At 35.3% G+C, this 23450-nt stretch overlaps 1 protein-coding gene across 18 annotated transcripts in view; it reads left to right on the top strand.

Annotated features, from left to right (window-relative positions):
* The window catches only part of LOC105479621 (coiled-coil serine rich protein 1), a 1449255-nt gene that overhangs the window by 918771 nt on the left and 507034 nt on the right, over window positions 1-23450 (top strand). The gene's annotated exons all lie outside the window — the stretch shown is intronic.

Here is a 23450-nt window from a genome sequence, read left to right as displayed (position 1 = left end):
GAACGAAACTATAAGCCAGACCGGGTGTGAGGAGGGGAGGTAATAAAAGGATTATAGGGTAGGGGAGCAGAGACTGAGGAAGAATTGGGACCTGGCTCAGCCTGGCCTGGCGTGGAGCAGTCTGGGGAGGAGGGGGGAGGTCAGATGGGTCTGTAAAAAAGGAAGATTGGAAAGAATCAGTGACGGGGTTGGGACTGAGGGGACAGGTGGGAGGGAAAGAAGGAAGATTTGGGATGAGTTGCGTTGGGAACAGAGACTAGGGAGGGACCAATGTGTAAAAGAATGCCTGGATGTCAGGCACCTCAGACCATTTGCCCATTTTATGACAAGAATTATCTAGATCTTGTAGGATGGAAAAATCAAAAGTACCGTTTTCTTGCTATTTGGAACCATTGTCAAGTTTGTATTGGGGTTAAGCGGCATTGCAGAAGAAAATAAGTTCTTTAGGTTTTAGGTCAGGTTTGAGTTAAAGAGGTTTTAAGTTCTTGAGAACACAGGCTAAGGGAGGAGAAATGGAGGGTGGAAGGTTGCCTATAGTGAAGGAGGCAAGTCCAGAGAAAAGAGAGGGTAGAGACACAAAGAGAAGGGGTGGGGGGTGCTTGCCTCCCAGGAAAGTGGAGAGAAAACAGAGGATATAGACACGGAGAGAAGGGGTGAGGGGGTGCTTGCCCCCAAAAAAGTGGTGCTTGCCACTAAGGGTGAAGGATCAACGCAGGTGTCCTCACAGTGATCAGACACCTGTGATACGTGGGTGAATAATCAAGCAGGCATCCCCACAGTGATTAAACACCAAGGGAAGACTGTCTTCCCAAGTCTGTGACTGGTGCTGGAGTTTTGGGTTCATGGATAAAATGTGTCTCCTCTTTCTCTACCAGAGAAAGAAAGGAACTGAAATTAAGAGAAAGGAGAGATTGAAGGGTGGCACCAAGATTGAAAGGAGAAGGAGGTTGAGGGATAGTGAGAGAGGTTGGAGAAGAGAGTAAAAAGAGGCCGCTTACCCAATTTAAAATTGGTGAGATGTTCCTTGGGCTGGTTGGTCTGAGGACCCAAGGTCGTAGGTGGATCTTTCTCACAGAGCAAAGAGCAAGAGGACAGGGGATTGATCTCCCAAAGGAGGTCCCCTGATCCGAGTCATGGCACCAAATTTCACTTGTGTTCATGAGAAGAGACCACCAAACAGACTTTGTGTGAGCAATAAAGCTTTTTAATCAGCTGAGTGCAGGCGGGCTGAGTCAGAAAAGAGAGTCAGTTAAGGGAGATAGGGGTGGGGCTGCTTTGTGGGATTTGGGTAGGTAATGGAAAATTACAGTCAAAGGGGGTGGATCTTTGGCAGGCAGGGGTGGTGGTCACAAGGTGCCCAGCCAGGGAGCTTCTGAGCCAGGAGAAGCAATTTCACAAGGTAATGTCATCAGTTAAGGCAGGAAACGGCCATTTTCACTTCTTTTGTGATTCTTTACTTGCTTCAGGCTATCTGAATGTATACGTGCAGGCTTGGGATCAGAGGCCTGACAATAATAAAAACCAATACTTGCGAATAGATGAGAAGTTGAGCTAAAATTTTTTCAATTACTCTTTGATTATGTTTAATTACAATTCAAAACTAATGTTATCATCCTCAAATATTCAGCTACTATAGTCTATAACCAAGATGGAGGTCTTCTAAATGTAACAATTACTTGTTCTATATATGTATAGTTTTTCATTTTTACAAAATTGTTACACTTTCTATGGCTTCATAATACTAACAGCTTTCTTTTATTTTAGTAATTATCACAAATTAAATTGAAAATTTTTAAGTTTTAATTATTCAAATTGAGCTACTTTCTTTTTCGGAGTTTCCTGAAACACCATTTACTTTCTTTTTTATTGTTTCTTTACTTACATGGTAAGATTCAAATCTAAGTATTGTGTTCCTGAACTCACACAAGAAAGGTTTCTGTCTCATTCACACTATGGATGAACCAGATCTCTTTCATATCGTAGCTATGACAATGGATATATAGCTTCCAAAGCTGTGTGATACAAGAGGGAGAGGATAATATTTTTTTGTGTGTGTTTTGTTTTGTTCTGTTTTGGGGGCTTTTTTTTTTAGATGGAGTCTTTCTCTGTCCCCAGGCTGGAGTGCAGTGACAGGATCTCGGCTCACTGCAACCTCCGCCTCCCAGGTTCAAGCGATTCCCCTGCCTCAGCCTCCCCAGTAGCTGTGACTACAGACATGAAAAACCATGCCTGGCTACTTTTTTGTATTTTAGTAGAGACGGGGTTTGAGCATGTTGGCCAAGATGGTCTTGATCTCCTGATCACATGATCCACCCGCCTCTACCTCCCAAAGTGCTGGGATTACAGGGTGATATGTTTTTAAGTGTCAAGGCTAAGAGTCATTTATATCATTTACATCCTAATTCCATTGACTAAAAGTCAGTCACATTCCCCCCCAATCCTCTCGCAACAAAGTGCAAGGAATGCTGGGAAATGGGGAAAAGCAGAGGCTTTAACAATCTTGGGGACCATTAAGAAGTGAGAGTTGCAGTGAGCTGACTTACCTTTCAGTTTTATATTTCTCACAGTTTGATATCCAAAGCATATATGTATATATCTATATACACACATATATATTTATCAAAAGCATATGTGTAACACATACATATATATTCACCTCAGAATGATTTCCACCTAGCTTCTAGCTCACCGTTTTCAATACCTATTTATTTAGATATGTATGTAAAAAGAAATAATGTGAAACCCTGAAAAATAATGCTTTCATCTCTCCAACTCTCTTAACCACAATAAACAAGCCATATATTTTGACTCAGCTTGATCACCATAACAAGGTTAAAGCAAAATTTATGACAAACTACCTATTCTCCCTCCCACTCATTTCTGACTTTCTACCAATTGGATTCTATTTCTGATTACTCCTAATTCTTGGCTCTGGTTTTTGTATGTGATTCTACTGCTGCTCCTTCATAATTAGTATTGGCATTTAGATTTCAGATTACCTCTACAAACTTGAATTTGATTCACAACTGACATTATGGGTGAGATTTCAGTTTTTGATGGAATGTCACTAGTTCTTATTCTCAGAAGCCATTTTCAGATGTAGCAGGTGTCCAGTGAAACAGGTATTTAGGCATATTTTGAGGAAGTAACCAAATTCTTTTTAATTCATACATAAATATTCTCCAGAAAATAAGTTCAAATCCTCAAGAATCATGAAGTATCTTAAAATAATGTATCATTTTTTCTTTTCAATTCATCTCAATCCTACTTTTAGCAAGAAACATGTATGTGTTACTTTTGATTAATAAATGATAAGCTCTTATTCTGGTTCATTGAGTATAAACTTATTGTCGTATAAACTCCTATCTCAAAAAAAGTCCTTACAAGTAAAAATTCTATTGTTCACTCACCCCAACTGAAAAAATCACTTATATAATACTTTATTAATGATATAATGCCAAATACTGTGTAGCTATTGAAGAGGTTTCATTATATTTCATGAATATTAATTTCCTTCCAAATAATTAAGATAACTGCCAGAATTACTTAGAAAGATAAATGGCAGTGATTATACTATTTTATGTATGAAATAGGCATCATACAAGATTTATATATATTTATGTATACACACATATATTTACACATTTATAAAATATCCATAACAACTAAACAAATTTCCTTCCTTTCATTTTTTTCTCCGACATTTAAAAACATATTTTTCTTCTTTACTTTTTGTTCCTCAATTTGCTATAACTTTTTTTAAAAACTCTTCCAATTTAGTGAAAGAGACAGTATTCAATGTTTAAATAATGTGTTTTTGTTTACAAAAGTGTTTCAAAAGGGGGACTTCAAATATGATAATTACATCTAAAATATGACTTCTATTGATGGTAGAGAATCTGTATTCCCATGGACAGGCTACAGTGAGAGGGTTTATAATAAATTTCATACATACAATTGTACATTATTTAATAATCTGATATCCTTGTGCAGAGTATGATTATACACTCTCCTTCACTCATGATTGGCATATAGCTTCCAGAAACCCTACTCATGATGAAATCTTTCTGTGTTTCTACAATTAACTGGCAGTTCAAAATAAAATCATCTGTGAAGTAAACTTATATTGGTAGAGAAGCAAATCTTCATACTTATCCATTCCAAACTCTCTGAATGAATCTCAAGTACACACTGCAATACAGTCATTGAAAGATCAAATGATGGGCTTCCTTATGATTCTCTGTGAGTTCATCCCATGCTTAATGATCCATTATTGGCATAATAAGGGATTAGATAAAAAACTATTAATGATAAGACTCTAATGTTAAACTAAAGTCTGGGATACTTAAGGCTTTTAACATACTTAAAGGATAATTTTAAAGGACTAACAATTGACCTTAGGGGCACACAACAGTAAAGACATGAACACCATAATTGTTTTTCTTAATGTTAACTAGGGGTGACTGTAATTAATATTTATCCATTTAATAAACTTTTAAATGAGAAGGTCAACAAAATAAGCAACGAAGATATGTTTTGTTTATTCTAGGGTATTAGTCAGTTTTCACAATTTAACCAAGATGAAAGCACCATGAATTTTTAAAATGATAATAATAAATAGAGGTAGTATAGAAATTGGATCTGGGAATAATAATGCAACTAGTTGTGTCAGTTCAATGCACCTATTTGAATCCTTTACATGTCATATGCTTGTGAATTGTTGCCAATGATGAATCAAAAAATTAGAGTAATTTACTGAATGTCACACAACAAATGGTGATATCAGGAATTCAGCCATGGCCTTTCAAGTCCAGAGCCTCAATTTAGTTGAAGCTAGTGGAGAAACAGGGCAACAAATATAACAAGGAAGATTTTTCCGTTTTCAAAACCACTATGATTTTTTCCACTTTCAAAAACATACTTGTTTGGTGGTCATTCTTCTTTCTTGTTTGTTGTTTTTAACTGAGTGAAGACCTAAACAAAATAAAGGTAATCTCAAAACTAAGGCAGATACATAAACTGGTGAGACAGCAGTAATCAAATTTGTCATTCTTTGTGGGAAAAACAAATGTAATCACATCTCTGCACAAAGGACCCAAAGAACCCAGGAACCAGCACTGAACCATTGCAATGAGAAACGCCTCCTCTGGGTAGATGATTAACAGCACCAATTTTATGCAAGTTTATGAAATATTTCTTTTAAAGAGGCAGCATTACTTCATTTGTAATTTTAGAAAGATTTTCCAAGTTTATGTTTCTATCATAACTTGATCATCTTTGATGGGTAGAACACAGAATCAGTTATCAGAAGTCTTGGAAACTGGCCCAGGCTACTACTCGTTTGCTCCTTGACCCTAGTCAGAATAGTTACTTCTCTGAACTTCAGTATCTGCCTTCCATTGTGAAATGAGACTTTTAACTTCTGCTTTCCCTACTTCATGGGGTTGTTTTCACAATTAATTAGAGTATTTTATACATACACATTTGTGTGTGTTTGTGAATAAATAAACATATTTAGGAATGTATGTATATAATTGAAAATTTTAAATGCATACACTAGGCCAGGCGTGGTGGCTCAAGTCTGTAGTCCCAGCACTTTGGGAGGCTGAGGCAGGTGGATCAACTGAGGTCAGAAGTTCGAAGCCAGCCTGACCCATATGGTGAAACCCTGTCTCTACTAAAAATACAAAAATTAACAAGGCATGGTGACAGGCGCCTGTAATCCCAGCTACTTGGGAGGCTGGGGCAGGAGAATCTCTTGAACCTGAGAGGCACAGGTTGCAGTGAGCAGAGATCACGCCATTGCACTCCAGTCTGGATGAGAGAGCAAGACTCCATCTCAAAAAAAAAAAAAAAAAAAAAAAAAAGCATAGACTAAACCATACCATTTAATAACCTTTCTTTGTGTAAATTGTTTAACTCCATTTAAAATAGTACTTACACTGAAATAATGCCTTTCCGTGTCACAAACCCATTGTATTGGTAACATAAATTTTATATTTATGCAAATTAAGATAACAAGGAAAAAAGACCTTGCTTAGCAAAATCACTCTGCCAATGTAATTAGCTTTGTCTTGTTTCAACTAGTTGAGCAGTTGCTTCCTTTGGAAGGAAGCCTGAAGAACTATCATAGAAAGTTATAATAGAAGACAAAGTATCAGAGGTCAGTCCAGATAACACTGTATCTTGTGATTTATCTTCCCAGTCTCTATTAATTCCCTTTTGGTTTCATAGCACAGATGACTGTTACTCTCTTCTTGCAAGTTTCTTTGCCTAATTTTGAATAGCTATCTCCTCAAAAACACACAAGAAATTTGGAATACCCTCTGTATTATTTCTATTTTATTCCTTTCTTATAATAATATTTTCAAACAGGAGGAAAAAGTATGGGGATTGTCCTTGACTGTTGATATTCTCTAGCTCTGCACTTTTTTGGAATTTCATGCCATATATGGAGTATTTTCTGTTGGGTATATGTAGAGGGCAATATTCGTAAATAGGAAAACTTCAAGATTTAGAGGTGTTATTTCATGTATTTCTATTCTGAGAATGGAGGTTCTTGGACAAATGTATTTAAGTACAGAGGACAGAGGGTTAATATCTATATTATTCAAATAACTATTACCACATATCTAGGAGACAATGAGCCCAATGCAAATTATATCAAAAGACAAATCAAACACATTCAAGTGGAAAATGAATATGAAAAGATATCAGATTTACTAGTTGTCAGAATGTAACTTATATTTACAATTAATTATCATTTCATAGCCATTAAAGTTAACAGAATAATTTTAAAATCAGTAACATCAGTTGCTATTGGCGATGCTTGAAAAATTCATATATTGTTGTTAGAAATGTGAATTTTCACAAAATTTTAAAAAGAATTGTAAATATCTACTAAAATTAAGATAAATACACTCTTTGACCTTGCAAACTGTTCCTAAAAATCCATCATGCAGATGTAAAACAACCAATGCTTAAAGATTTATGGACAGTTATTTGTTTTCAGCATTGTTTAAAGGGGCAAAATACTAAAAATGGATTGATGGTCCATTAATATTGGAATAGCTGGGTAAATTGTGCATAAGATAAAATGCACCCTAGAAAGGAAGGAAGCAGGCACACAAGCAGTTTGTTTTCTGAGGAATGGACATTTTTCACAGAGATTCCTGTGCATTCACAAAGTAATATTGCTTGATTTATTCTTTATCATTACCATAGAGTGAATATTTTCATTTTTGCATATCATAAATGTTGCTCATTGTGTACAAATATTCAAAGACTAGTTTTTACAAATGTAAGATACAGCAAAAAAACTGTTACTAGCAGTAATATTTTACCATTCATCTTCTGCATTAATATTATAGTTGGATAATCATATTTAAAAATCTACCACAGTAAGGGTGGTAAGCTCAAAGGAAAAGACATGCAATTGTATTTTCTTCATGCTTTATCTAAAATATTTTTTAATATTTATATGAGAAAATACAAGATAATTTTTGAATTTTTTTAATATAATTTCTATGGAACCCTAGTTTTTTGTGGGGAAAGAAATGCCTTTTTCTACGTATATTGAATGGAACAGGAATGTACTCCTTAATTTTAATAATTTATTTTATTGTTATATAACCAGTGTCTAGAAAGATTAACATGGCAGAATTGATTAAAACACTTTTTGCATTCTCTACTCAAGTTATTGGATTATGTCTACAGGCTGAGTGCCTCAGATATCAGGACAGAAATTTTATACTGAAGGAAAATTACTATATGATAAAATTGAAAAACTTCCTAGGTTCATGACCATTGTTTGATAACCTATACTTACTCTTTAATAGTAACTTATATAATCTATTGTATTTATTATACTTATATTTGGACATAAAGCTTTATTTGATCCTGTCTATGATCTGGAAGTTGAAACAAGGTGGTTTCAACGGAACACTTTGCATCCTGTTGTGGATCACTTGAGGACCTAAAATCTGTTTCTTAGACACTTTGATAGCAAAAGATGCAGGAGACTTCTAGAGATAATATTTAAAGGAAAGGAACTTTTTTACTATTTCACATAAACCTGTATCTCTATCTGTCTGTCTATGGATAGAGATAGACATCAATAACTAACATCATACTGTGAAAATAGCTATTAATATTTCTTCCTTTCCATATGAACATATGCCATATTTTGACATAATGGATTTACTCTATTCTAAACAGTATTTAAAAACATTATTTTGATAGGTAAGTCTTTAAACTCTTTAAAAACCTGAGATTACAGCTTTATGTAGGGCATGATTTAAGAAATCTATGAAGCTTAATAAGATAAAAATAGCCTGCTTACATAGCTTAAAGTATTTAAAGTATATTAAATTGGTGGTTGAGCTATGTAGGTGTTCTCCTCTGGCAAGGTTGTTTAGCATATATAAACCACTAAAATGATGGAAAATATACCAAGCTGAAGTGGGATCAGGATGACTAAACAAAATAGTTTTCAATTTCTGCAATGAGTTTGGACCAAAAGTAGTTTGAGAATAAATTTAGGTGAAAATGCCCTTGAAAAAACCACACTCTTTTGGAAAAGTTTTTCCTAATTGTAAATATGACTAAAACTTATGAAGTGCCACAGATTATAATGAACAAAATTTCTGTATACACCTGCTGTCACCATGAGCAACAGCAGGACAACTCTTTCCAGTTTGGATTTGTTTGAGCTAGACATACCAAAATAGAGAGAAACACTTCTCAAACCTTGCCCTCCCATTTTGAAATGAGAATTCCATGCCATGATTGTACAAGTTTTATCAAGCTATGGTGGAACACGGTATCACAAATACAGATATTCCTTAAACCTAGGCATTCCTGGCTGGTCCTAGGCTGACTTAACCTTTGTTATTTTCTCTCCTTTCTAAGTCCCACAGATTTGGTTCATTTAGCTTTTATTTGTGGCTGCCACCAACTATTTTGCAATCCTATGTCCACAGACTTCCAGAGGATAGAGTATTTTAAACTTCCCTTCATGCTTGGGAATTTATTAATTTATTTACATTTTACAAAATTCAAAAAGCACCCAGTTGCCATCCCCAGATGCAATCACTGTCTGGATTCCTGGGAAACATCCCAAGCTATTCTATGGATAAGTGAGCCTAAATGTAAATATATCCCCCCTTTTTTTGTGCAATTTTAGCATTACTCTGCACCTTAGTTCACTTAATAGTGTATCTTGTAAATTTTTACACATTTACACATCTTCTACTATCTTGTTCTTTTACTATTCATACTGTAATGTCTTGCTCATTTTAGCTGGAGGTGTAGTTTCTTGCAGCATGAATGTGCTACCACGTATTAAGCCAGTCCCCTATGGATGGACATGCGGATCAATCCTTTGCCGTTATAACATAGTGTTGCAATAAACATCTGTGTACATTCATCCTCTTTTATATGTATGAGTGTACCTTGAATAAATTGCTACAAGCGGTATCACTGGATTACAGGGCTTGTAGGTTTGATTTTGAGATAATATGAGAGGTTGCCCTCAGACTTGTAGGATGAGGGTCCTGGTTTTTGGCCACATCATATACTTGCCGACTATACTCTGCCACTGCCTCTGGAGCTGTCCACAATCATAGCTTCACATAACATGAGTGAGGTGAGGGAGCACGCTAGACTTGGGTCGGGCACCAATTTAATCTCAGACATTGAGCAGAGAAATCAAATTGCTCAAATTCACCTTGAAGGTTCAGATACTCTGTTAAATCAACATCTTTTCAGCTTAGCACTTCCTTCTATTATTTACCTAGTTTTCATTTAGATGGAATCTTTTATTTATTTTGTGTTATATTGTGTTTTGTAATGTTTTCTTGATTTAAAGTCTGTTTGTTCAGCTATTAATATAGTCACCCGTGCTCTCTTTTGGTTACTATTTGCATGGAATATTTTTTCCATTGTTTCACTTTCAACCTATTTGTGTTTGGGGATCTAAAGTGAGTCTCTTTTGGATGGCATGTGTAGGTTGGATATACCATATCCAAAATGCTTGGGACAAGCAGCATCTCAGATTTGAGATTTTTTTTTTTTTTGGCGGGGGCGGGGGGAGGTGTGGATTTTGAAGTGTTTGCATTGCATTTACTACTCCCTAATGTGAAATTTCAAAATCCAAAATTCGAATGCTCCAATTAGCATTCCCTTTGAATAGCATGTTGGTGCTCAAATAGTTTCAGATTTTGGAGCATGTAAGATTTAGAATTTTCAAATTTGAGATATTTAACCTGTAGCTGGATTCTGTTTTTTAACCCATTTTGCCAATCTCTGTCATTCTATCTTGGAATTTAATCTATTTACATTTAAAGACATTACTGATAAAAAAAGAACTTCTGTCATATTGTGATTTGTTTTCTATATACCTTATAGTTTTGTGTCCTTCCTTTCCTGGATTACTGTCTTCTTTGTGTTTAGTTGGTTTTTTATAATGTTTTTATTCCTTTCTCATCCCTTTTGTGTATATTTCTAAAGCAAAATTATATAGCTGTTTGCTTTATGGCTACCATGGGGATTACATTTAGTATTTTAAACTTACAAAACTCTAATTTAAAACTATGCCATTTTAATCACAATCATAAACAACTCTGCTCTTTTATATCTATATATTGAACTTTTTTAGTTGTTGACATCACAAAATAACATTTTAATACATGTGTATCCGAAACATGAACTAATTGTTGTTTATTTTTAATGCATTAGTCTCTTAAATTATGTAGGATAATTTTGCCAGATATAGGATTCTTAGCTTACAGGTCTTGTTTTCCTTTCAGTATTTTAGCTATATCATCCCAGTGCTGCATGACCTCCAAAGTTTCTGATAAGAGATCTCCAAATAAGCTTACTGAATGTCTCTCAGATGTGCCAAATTGTGTCTCTGTTTATGCTTGCCAAATTCCCTCTTTGTCTTTTTTTTTTTTTTTTTTTTTTTGAGGCGGAGTCTCGCTCTGTCGCCCAGGCTGGAGTGCAGTGGCGCGATCTCGGCTCACTGCAAGCTTCGCCTCCCGGGTTCCCGCCATTCTCCTGCCTCAGCCTCCCGAGTAGCTGGGACTACAGGCGCCGCCACCACGCCCGGCTAATTTTTTTGTATTTTTAGTGGAGACGGGGTTTCATTGTGTTAGTCAGGATGGTCTCGATCTCCTGACCTCGTGATCCGCCCGTCTCGGCCTCCCAAAGTGCTGGGATTACAGGCTTGAGCCACCGCGCCCGGCCCCTCTTTGTCTTTTGATAGTTTGATTATAATGTATCTCAGTGTGTGCTTCTTTGAGTTCATCCTACTTGGAGATCATTGAGCTTCTTGAATGTTTATATTCATGTCTTTCATCTTATTTGGGAAATTTCTGGCCTTTATTTCTTTGAATATTCTCTTTCCCCACTCTCTCTTCTCTTCTCCCCCTCTCTCCCTCTCCCTCTCTCTTCCTCTCCCCCTTTCCCTCTCTTCCCCCCTCCCCCTCTATCCCTCTCTCTCTCCCTCCTTCTCTCCCTCCCTCTCTTTCTTCCTTTTGGAACTCCTCAGTGCATATGTTGCTCTGCTTGATAGTATCCCACAGGTGCCTTGTGCTCTGATCACTTTTCTTCAATCTTTTTCCTTCCGTTCCTCATACTCAATAATTTCAATGGTTCTGTCTTCACATTCATGGATCCTTTCTTTTAGCTGCTCAAATCTTTGAATACCTCTTATGAGTTTTTCATTTTTGTAATTGTACTTTTCAGTTCCAGATTTTCTCTTTGGTTACATTTTAAGTATTTTTTTATCTCCTTATTGATGTTTCCATTTTGTTCACACATAGTTCTCCTCACTTTCTTCATGTCTTCTTTAGTTCTTTGAGCATCTTTAAGGTAATTGTTCTAAAGCAGTTGTTTCGTAGATCTGCCATCAGCTTCCTCTCAGGGACTATTTTTGTTGGTTCGTTTTTATGCTTTGAGAAGCCATACTTTTACCATTTGTTATATACTATCTTAGTCCATTTTTGTGATTCTATGACAGAATACCTGAGACTGGGTAATTTATATATATATTAAAAAAAGATAATTTATCATAGTTCTGGAGGCTAAGAAGTCCAAGAACAAATAGCTGGCATCTGGTGAGGGCTGCTTTCTGCTTCCAAGATGGCACCTGGAACACCGTGTCTTCCAGAATGGAGGAACCCAATTTCTTTCTTTGCCCTGTCCAAAGAGTGAAGGGCAAAATAAACCCAATTCCCTCTGACAAGACCTTTTATAACAGCATCAATCTATTCATGCTCTGTCCTTATGACCTAAACACCTCCTAGAAGGACCTAATTCCCAACATTGTTGTCTTGGGTATTAAGTTTTCCACGCATGAATTTGGGTGGAGACATTCAGAACATAGCATAAGCCTGTTGAATTTTTTTGTGAAAACTGTGCATCTAAATCCAGTAGTGTGGTAACTGTGGAAGTCAGATTAGTCTCCTTCCCTGGGGTTTGATATTTTGGGTTTTTTTTTTTTTTTATTGTTATAGGCTGTCTTTGTGCTAAGGATCAGGCTGAAGTGTGAAGTAAAAGCTTTTCAGATTTCTTCCAAGCCTGTGTCTTTCTTTGGGCATGTGTAGTGACTTTCTAATTTCTTCCATATATGTAGTTGCTTTTTAATTTCTTTGTCTTTAATGTATGATTCTTGAAAAGAGAAAGATAAAAATGAAGGGTGGAAAAAATGGGCCAGCCCTTTAAATTATCAAGAATTCCTTTGAGCCAGAAGAGGAAAGGATTGTAACTATGAGGGAGAGGTACAACAACAATGGCTGCTCACCTCTGTGTCTGCACCTCCATGATAAGAAGCAGCAATCAGCAGTGAGAACAAAGATCCCTGATATTTGGAGGACAAGATCCTCATTTGCCTATCCTGGCTCCTGTAAGCTGTGTGCAAGCTGCTCCAGGAACACATACATGGCTGCCTGTCTCAGGAATGGAGGGTGGGTAATGGGTAGCTATTGACTAGTTAAGAGCTGAAATTGATGGAAATTCACTGTTCAAGTTTTCCTCTTGAGTCGAAAGCCTTCAATACACTACAGAGTTCCAAAATAGCTACATCAGACAGATTCTCTCAGTGTAATTGTTGTCTGGGTGGGCTGAAAGATTCCTGGTGTTTCCCACCCCTTTGTCATTCCAGAATCCTCCCTTCTTTGCTATTTTTAAATTGACAGTTTTTATTGCTAGGAGCATGAGAGAAGCAGTAAGGAGGCTAACATAATTGGACGATAATTTGGAAGTGGTAAAGTTATAACCAAAGAAATCATAGTAGCTGTTTCTAGACTTCATTGAAAGGCACATGGAGTTTGAAAAGCTCCTCTTTGCTAAAGGCTGCTCTTTCATTAATGTTTGTCTAGACAATTGTTGAGTTTTGCTCTAAGAACAAGCTTACCCACTCTCTGGATTGTCACTTCATAGAGCTATTCCAAATTTAAACTTAGGTAGATTCAGGTTGAGAGCCAATATCAGTATGAGAGTGGTTATAAAATGATTATCACTTTATGCAATCAAAATGACTACTTTTTCACCATACATGTGGGTGAATTTGTATATTTCTCCTTTTTTCCAACCCCTCAAACAGTTCTGTGTGCATAATTTAGCAAGTAAATTGAGTGTCATAAAACCTATATAAGGTTACCATCTTTACTCATTAAATAAATGGCCAGGGTAACACTTAGGATATATCTGTCTTATGGTAATATCTGTACCCTCCTTTCTGCTTTATGTTAAAACCTAGATTCTTTTTATTTAACTTTTATTTTTAGTTCAGAGGTACAAGTGCAGGCTTGTTACATAGGTAAACTCGTGTCATGGGGGTTTTACAGATTATTTCATCACCCAGGTGTTAAGCCTAGTACCTGTTAGTTATCTTCCCTGATCCTCTCCCTTCTCCCACCCTTCACCCTCTGAGAAGCTCCAGTGTGTGTTTTTCACCTCTATGTGTCCATGTGTTCTCATCATTTGGCTCCCTAAAGAAAATGTGGTACATATACACCATGGAATACTATGCAGCCATAAAAAACAACAAGATCATGTTCTTTACAGGGACATGGGTGGAGCTGAAGGCCATTATCCTTAGCAAACTAAAACCCAGCTTCTTAAAATTTTCATTCTTAATAGACCAACATGTTCCCTCTTGTAATGTTTTCTGCTAAATAGCTACCATGGTCTGGCATTGAGACAAGTATCTCTTGTTTCTAAACGAGTTCTTAATTTAAAAAATAATAATCATAATGGCACTTGTCTTTGGCCAGATTCCAAATCTTGTATTCTCATTATTATTTACTCAAAAATAACTTTGTCATCTTTATCCTCAGGAGTTTTATCTTCCTACTATTACTCATTCTCTGGCCTTCTAACCATAGAAAGCACATTTTTATGTATCCTTTCTGGAACCCTCCTTGACTCCAGGCCTTAGAATCCTAAACTTATATTATTTTATGAAAAACTTTAAAGTTTTTTTTTTTTATGTAATAGATAAGAAAACTGAAATTTATGAAGTTTAAGTAACTTGCTCAGGGTTACACAGCTCTTATGGAAGATCTGAGAAATGAGCTCAGCTCTATATTTAACCAGTGTGAATTATTGTCTTTCCCAAACCCACAAGCATCATTTACAGTGAAGACTTTAGATCAATCATAATTTGCATCCTACTCTATAATTCTTAGTCTTTTTCTCCCCAAAGCACGAGATACCAAATCTATTTCCCATGCACAAATAAGAAATGTGGTACTACTAGTAAAAAGTAATATGCAAGTTTTAGGAAAAAAATCATGACATTTGAAATAATATTATATCATTTTAGTATTATTTTAAGACTGCTAAACAACTACCTTTGATAATATATTTTTATTTTGTATCACATTCTAATTTGGTTTATATTCTGTTTATATTATTCATAGCAGATCCCAAAACCTCATTAGTTCTTGACTTACTTGTATATAATAAAGGGTTTTTTTTGAACCACATCATTAAGGTGAAATGTATACACACACACACGTGTGGAATGCATATATGTGTGTATATATGTATATATGTGTATATATATACACACATATGTGTATATATACATAATACCACATATATACATATAGACATATGTATATGTATATACACATATATACACATGTATATACATCCACATCATATATATACATACATACACATATATACATGTATATACATCCACATCATTTAAGGTAGAATGTATATATATGTGTGTGTATGTGTGTGTATATATACATGTATATATATACACACACATGTGTATATATGTGTGTGGGTTATTTTGTGGTTTGTTTTTGTTTTGCTTTATTAATAAAAGATTTTATTTTATGCTTTATTAAGGTTATATATATATATATATATATGTCTCCAAAATACCAATACCGATTTTGAATACTAAATTTTTTTCTATCATGGTAGTCTTTGTTTTTAAAATCAAACCAGTAGAACAAAAATCTTAGCAAGATAGACAAGAGTAAACTTAGAAGTCAATAACTAAAAGGCACACACACACATGCTCATGCACACACACCCAGCACCCTAGCAATCTGTAATTATAGCAGTCTGTAAATCCATCAGTCATATTTCCATTTTTTGTGACCACATAAAAACTAATTCCACCTAGCATGAGTCTGCATTTGGCACATTTTTTTCCAAAACATTTATGCAAGATATGAGCAGTACTATACTGCAACATGGTTGTATGCTTTGGGACAATAATGATTTTCAAAAAACCCTCTATTTTCAGCCTCTAAAAATCTCCTCATTAGTTTGAGTAGTGACAGGTTCACACAAACTTCTCTATCACTGCTGAAATGCCAGCAAAAATAGTAATTGCTTTTTTTCTCTAGGATCAATTCTTTTATCATAGTTCAGGCTGCTGAGCAATCATTCAATCAGTCTTTTAGTCATGGTCCTTTCACAAACTCCTTTTCCCTCTGTTGGGATCAGTATCCAATTCAGGAGAATTTACTAACATTTGTTTAGCTCTGAAAAATTTCTCCTTTTATTCAGTACCTTTAAAATTCCTTGTGAACTATTGAAATGTTAATAAAAATATGCAACTAGCTATTATTATGATGTTAAAACTGATAGCTTTTCATGTAATTTGGTTGAAAAGCACCGGACATTATCAGGTGTAGCTAAGTAAATAAGAAATAAAATATTTATTAGGAAATACTGATAATTTTTAGCTTTAATAAACAGAAGAATTGGCTAGTCATCTCTGAAATCATAGTCATTTTTGAAAACATATTATATTCTTTACCTAGAGCAAAACTGGGGTAATTTAATGAGCAATATAAATAAGATGCCCCTTAAAAGTAGAAGAATGCATTTGCAAAACTATGAAGATAAAAATGCAATCTTGACATTAGAATTATGTGTCCACTGGGAAATTCTCTGAAGCAAGTTATTTCAAAATGTCATTGAATAAGTTTTTCACCTCTCCAGCTTTTTCCACTACCTAGCTGTTCTACTTCATTTATTCTTGTCTTTTATATTGCATCTAACCTGCAGTTCTTCTTCAGGGTTAGTTACTTGCTCTATTCTCTAAAGTTTGATTTTCTGTACCCAAATCTGAATGCTAGGCCCTGTGTCCTCATCCAGATACTTAATGTATTTCCTAGTTCAACATTTTAAGTGGTGGTGATAATGGTGTAAATATTTATAAATGCTAACATCTGGTACATTTTAACAGGAAAATGTTCAACTTTATTGAGCATAATTTTTCACATATTCTCTCTGGGACTTGGTTTTCCACTGGCCAAGTCAATGTGAAAATGTTTTGAAATGTCCAATTTTCATAAAAGGTTTAGTTATATTGTTAGTTTTTGATATACATATGTAAAATTGGTAATTTTTAATTTCTGAATTTTTCTACACAAAAAATAATACCTGCACATATTCTTACCATTTTAGTTTGCACAGCCATGATTGTTAGTGAAAATGAACTTAAATCTTAATGCTATTTTTATGCTGATACTGCTAAATAATGACTTTAAAATGTATTGCACTTTATAGGTTGCTACGCAATGACAAACATCTCGTTAGATATCCATAATAAGCTTCTCATATCCTTAGGGCTCATACAGTAAATGAAAAAAATATATTGTGACGTTAAATGACTTATGTAATACTGTATCCGTTCAGATACTTTCAAATGCAAAGTTTTAAAAAAACAACTGAAACTTACATAAATAATAAAGCAATGTATTAGTTAACATGAAAGAGGAGGAAAGCTTTAAGACTGACTTAACCCAGTGGCTCCAGCTTTGGATCCATTTCCCTAGGATTTTTCTTGGCCCTTTCTACCAGGTTTTTTGTCTAGTCATTAGGCTGGGAAGGAAATAACTACAGGAGATATTGGCTTTAGAGTTCTTTGAAGAAATATCCAGCTAGGAGAAAGGTGTTTTTTTTTTTGTTCTTGTTTTCTGTGTCTAACTTAAGATTAAATTCAAATTTCCCCAAAGCTATAACAAGCTTCATTTCACTCTATTTCCCAAATTTAGTCTCATCCTCACTTCTGATCCAATTCATGTTGACAGAGGTATGTCATTGATTGATACGTTCTTCTACTACTTCTCTTTCATAACAATTATTATAATTTGAATAATAAATAAGCAAATACATTTGTGTGCAATTAATGATGTATCTTGTTTTTCACCTGTGGTAGGGTAGAGGCTTTGCCTATTTTGTTCCTCAACGTAGCACAGCATAGACTTGTTCCTAGAACATGGTAAGTATTTGATAGATATTTAGTTTATTAAGTAGAAGCAAAGAAAATTCATATAATTAGTTTCGTATGGAAGTTGGTATTTTATTTAAGTGGAGTGGCGACTCCAATTCTTTCTGAGGACAGAATTTACTATGGGAAATATTTAAGCTATTATCCTTGACATCCAGAACCTTAGTACATCTCTGCGCTCTCTCTCTCTAGTTTTCTACTGTTAATGTAACATAGGTAAATACACCATATTTACTCATTAAAAAAACAAGACTGAAAACATTGTCTCATCTTTTTCCCGAATTAATTGCAGTTAGCAGAAAGTTAAGTAACTCTGAGTTAGTTTGCCTTCCCATTAATTATTCAAGCTACTTCAGAGTTTATAGTTCTAAAAGGGATCAATTTAATTCCCTCACCCATGCAAAGGGAACATTCAAATTCCCCCTTGCATCCCTGCTAATGATTCCTTCTATCTTGCAGTGTGTATCATTCATGCCTAGTTTTGCAAATCCAACAGACCTTTGATATTGCCTTGCTCATCTAGCTCATTGTACAGATTCACTCTGTCCCTGAAGGATGGTGATACCCAACTTCAGGGCTCATTTCAGACAGTGACTTCGCAGACTGTGTCTGTTAATATTGCAACTTTTGGTCCTGACTTTCTTTAGTCCCTATACATTTTCCTGAAGCAAGGTGGTCCCTGGAGTGCTGATTTGGACTAGCTCATAGGTATACCACATTAAAACACTTTCCCCCTTCTGTTGTGCTTACCCACACCTGCAAGTCAAGCAGATTACTATTATCTATTTAGTCCTCAAAACACAAAGAATTTATGTAAAGCTCTTTTCTGCCATTTGTTTATGGAAGAACAAACTTAAATTATTCTATTGGTCCTTGACTCTTCATTTGGAGATCTCTATCTTTAATAAAATGATTTTTTTTTTGTCATCTCACTAAAGAAGAGAAAAAGAAAACAACCTACAAATATCATTTCTGGTATAGACTCTCAAATATTACATACCCCTTAATATTGTTGTACCTTGTTTTATTGTTGTTGTTGTTGTTTACATATACTAATGTATGTAGACATGGCAAGGGAATTCTGAAAGGCAAAATTCCTGGAATAACCAATGATTGATTTGAGAACAGTTTAGTGCTCTATTAGACTATATTGAGAGACCAAATAAGATTCACACTCGTATTATGAAAAATACTTTATTTTAAAATGAAAAACGGGTATCTACCTATGTCATGAAAAGTTGCATTCAAGTAAAATAGAAAATCTTGAAGTTTTGTGTTCCGAACCAAAGACAAGAAGAAAATGCTGTAGTATTAGTCAAGAAGAATTTTGCTAAAACAGTGCCCCTCTACTTACGTTGCTTAATCCTCGCTTCGATAGAGACCAGTTGCAACTTTGCAAAGTTTCATTGCCTCATCTATAAATTTAGGATAATAATAATACCTAATCTCTAAGTTGACACATAGGATTAAATGAGATAAGGCATGTGATGTAATCAGCAGCTTAGTGCCTGGCTCATGACATACACTTAATAGAGATTATTGCAATTACTATTGTCATCATCATTCTTTAACACATAAATTTGGAGATGAAAATAAAGAGATTTTTGCATGATAATAATCAAACATTTTAAGTTGAAGTAGATGCTCCCTAAAGAGGCTTGCTGGTGTATTAAAAATATGTTTATGATTTATATTCTTATTCTTAGACAGTTGCTATTTATCTTGACTCATTTTCTTATTGATTTTCCTTATGTTCCCCAAAGTGAGGGTGAAGGTTGGTATACTTCTAATCTTGCATGGAGATATAGGAATTGAATAGAACTACCCTTCCTGATTCTTCCTTTGGATTTCTTTAGGCTTAAGTCTAAAACCTACAATTAGAATGGAAATAAATCCTAAGTAAATATAATAACGTTCAGCTGTATTTCACACAATTGAATTTCCTTGATCTCAGCATCCTTACAAGAGTGGTGGAAAAGTTTTATTATTCCATTTTACGTACTCTGAATTGGTTCTCAGTGACATTAAATGATTTCCCTAAGGTCTCATGTCCGGGAAATGTCAGGATAGTAAGTTGATCATAAAATCCTGTAATATTTTCTTTCTACTACATTACCTCACATTATCTTTTGAAACACAACTTAATCTTTTTAAAAATAGTTTTCTTATCTCTTGTTTCACTCTCCCTTCTTTTAACTAGGCAAAACCTTGTTTAAACTATGCCATTGCTGTGAACAAGTAGAAATTGCTGATAAAAGAATGAAATGTTAGACGATACAGGGAAACCTTAATTTTTTTCTGTGTAACATCAGGTTATTCAGCTTTCATGATAATAGTTTCCCAATGACTGGAAGAAGATTGCCAAAAGAAGTAATAAGACAGAATCTAAGTAGTTTTCTCCCATATCAGGAGTCCCAAGAATACCCACATGTTTGCTGATTCACTAGAAAGACTCTGATAACTCAGGCATTGTACTGTCAGCCATGGCTTATTACAGTGAAAGGCTACACAACAAGCTCAGCAAGAGAAAAGACACATCCCACAAAGTCTGGAGGAATTCATGCACAGGATTCAGAAAACCCTTTCTCTCAGGAGGGGCCACATAGAATGTGTTCTTTCTTCCAGCAGTTAAATACAGCAACCCTTATGCAGTGTTTCTGCCCAGGAGAGTCTGCTGTTGACTGAGTTCAAGACTTTTCCTGGGGATTGGTCATGCAGGCACTCTCTGTCTATGTGATCAGCCACAATCATAGAAATTCCAGACTCCTAGAAGGAAAGCAGCTGTTTACTATAAATCAGGCTGATACAGCTAATTCAGTGCCTCAGGCAAACAAAACAGCTTTATCAGTGTAGGGAACGTCAAAAGCCAGATTGCTGGACACCAGCCAAGGAACAGCCCTGCAAGCAGGCCCTTCTAAAGAGTAGTTTTAGACCTCCTATGGTAACTGGTCTGTTTTTCAGGGACAATACGTAGGGGACAGAGGAACACAGCAGAATTTGGAAATAGGATATACAATCACAGTAAGAGAAAGAGCACAAAATATCTTCTGTTATCAGTAGAATAATCCTGATATTCTAAGTCTGAGTTTTCAATTTTTTTTCTTCGGGATTTTGCTTATATTGTAAGGACAGTAAAAAATCAAGATGGTTAAATGTAACTCAAGAACACACATTTATTAAGGCAGGTTTGACAGTTCTGTCAGTATACTACAAAAAAAAAAAAAAAAAAAGGAAAAAGCGCTTTGTAAACCTAAAGCCATAGTGGCATTAGGCCATGTTAAATTCTTTAATACATGTCCAAAGGGTTAAGGAAGTAGAAGGAAACAGAATGCGAGTTCTTTTTAAGAAGATTTAAGAAAGCTCCAGGAAGAAGTGGCATTTGAGATCCTTCATTCTTAAAGATTTCTATGACAAAGGTGGTACAATGACATTCTTGTTATTGGGAACAAATACAGGGAGGTATAAATACAGAAAATATTGGGAAATATTGAGTAATTTGGTGTAATATTGTACAAAACAGTGATGTACATTATTATATAATTAATAGTAACAGTTATATTCATATCATACTATTACAATGAATTATTTCTGATATTCTTTATATATGAGGTTAGAATTGGGAAATTCATACCAAAGAGATTTCTTCACCTATTTTCTATCAAAAAAGAGGAATCATCACATCGGATATTAAGCAGCAAATTATTTATACAGTGTTGGAAAATAATGTGATAACAATTGTTTATTTTTTTAATGTTCCATATGGACTTAATTTTTGTGTTATTGTCTGTAGAATAAAGGACAATTAAAAAAATTACCAAGACCTTGTCCGGTTGTTCCTGTGTGTTTAAAGGAATTCCTTGAGGATTTGTATTTCATTTACTAATAAAAACTTTTCAACTTCAGTGGACTTAGCTATTAGCTGACACACATACAGGTGTAGAAATTATAAATAATTTTTCACCCAATCATACTGAAAAATTTATAATCATTGTTTTAGAAATCATATTTGAATATGGCTTCTTACATTAATATGACTGAATTAAAATGTTAGGAAAACACTGATAGATTCAATATGTACTAATTTATTCTAAATGCCAAGTGCTAAATGTACTTATATCTATAAAAATGAAATTATATGAAGTGTACAATTACTGCATCAAACATTATTCATCCACTTTAATTAAAATTTTCTTTGCATTTTATACCTAACTTGTAATATTTTATATTTTCCCATCAAATTTTTCTAATTCCTTTCAACTGGAATGAGATGTGCTTGGGATGGTATTAGAAATAAATAAGAAGTCAGACACAGGGAGATTGCTTCTTTCAGGACATTATTTAGGTAAACTATTCTCAAAAATATCAAACAGTCACCAAAATGGGTCACATTCTGCAAATAATAGAATTAAGTTTTGAAACAAACGTTGCATACTTTCCTTGTTAAAATCCAAGTCATTCTCAGAAAAAGCTAATTATCTTAAGGCTGTGAGTCGACTGTTGCCAAATGGTCGCACAGTTAGCAACAGAAGAGAAATGAAGCACAGAGCAGTAAACCTTGGGGATTCACCTGGCCTCCTTCGCAGCCAAGATTGCTCCTATGGTGTTAGACAACAATTAAAGAACTTGAAATGGAAGGTGACTCAGTAAAGGGCAAACTGAAAAGTATAACTCTCAATCAGATCATCCATATTACAGTGGAAGAATAACCAGAGCACAGTGAAAAAATAAGGAAAAAGTAACATTTTACAAAGCAGGTGTGAATAGATAATTATTCTTCTGCGTAACTGGAGAAGTAGAACAAATACTGATATCATATGTAATAGGGACTTTTACCGACTAGCTGTGAAGTCTTCAGAAGTCACATTCCCTCTCTCTAGGTTTCAGTTTGTCACGAATAAAATAAAGTGGAGAGGACTAAATGATTTCTGAGGCTGTTTTTTCCATCCTAACATTCTATGTCTTTATATAAAAGGATCTATTCGTAGAATAGTTGAGTGTAAGGAGCATGAGAAAGACCTTATCTGTTTTGACCCAGCACATAGAATAGGCCCTGTCCCCCCGGGCATGGTGGCTCACACCGGTAATCCCAGCACTTTGGGAGGCCGAGGCGGGTGGAACACGAGGTCAGGAGATTGAGACCATCCTGGCTAACAAGGTGAAATCCCGTCTCTACTAAAAATACAAAAAATTAGCCAGGCATGGTGGCACGCACCTGTAGTCCCAGCTACTCCGGAGTCTGCGGCAGGAGAATGGAGTGAACGTGGGAGGCGGAGCTTGCAGTGAGCGGAGATGGCGCCACTGCACTCCAGCCTGGGCGACAGTGCGAGACTCCGTCTCAAAAAAATATTGGGGGGAAAAGAAAAAAGGCCCTGTGCCAGTCAGCACTCAAAACAACACTTGTTGAATGAGTGAGTAAACCAGAAAATAAAGGCCGGTGGATTGGTAAAATGACTTTTACTGCAAAGACTGTGTATGCTGACACAAACATTGGTACATTAAGACATTTGTCTCATCCCTTTTTTTTTTTTTTTCTCCCTAAGACAGGCTCTCACTTTGTTGCCCAAGCTGGAGTGCAGTGGTGCCATCATAGGTCACTGTAAGCTTGAAACTCCTGGTTTCAAACAGTCCTCCTTCCTCAGCCTCTTGAGTAGCTAGGACTACAGGCCTGCCCTAC

Source organism: Macaca nemestrina, chromosome 3 (genome assembly GCF_043159975.1).
Source record: "Macaca nemestrina isolate mMacNem1 chromosome 3, mMacNem.hap1, whole genome shotgun sequence".
NCBI classification, from domain to species: Eukaryota; Metazoa; Chordata; class Mammalia; order Primates; family Cercopithecidae; genus Macaca; species Macaca nemestrina.
This window is presented reverse-complemented; position numbering and strand designations above follow the sequence as displayed.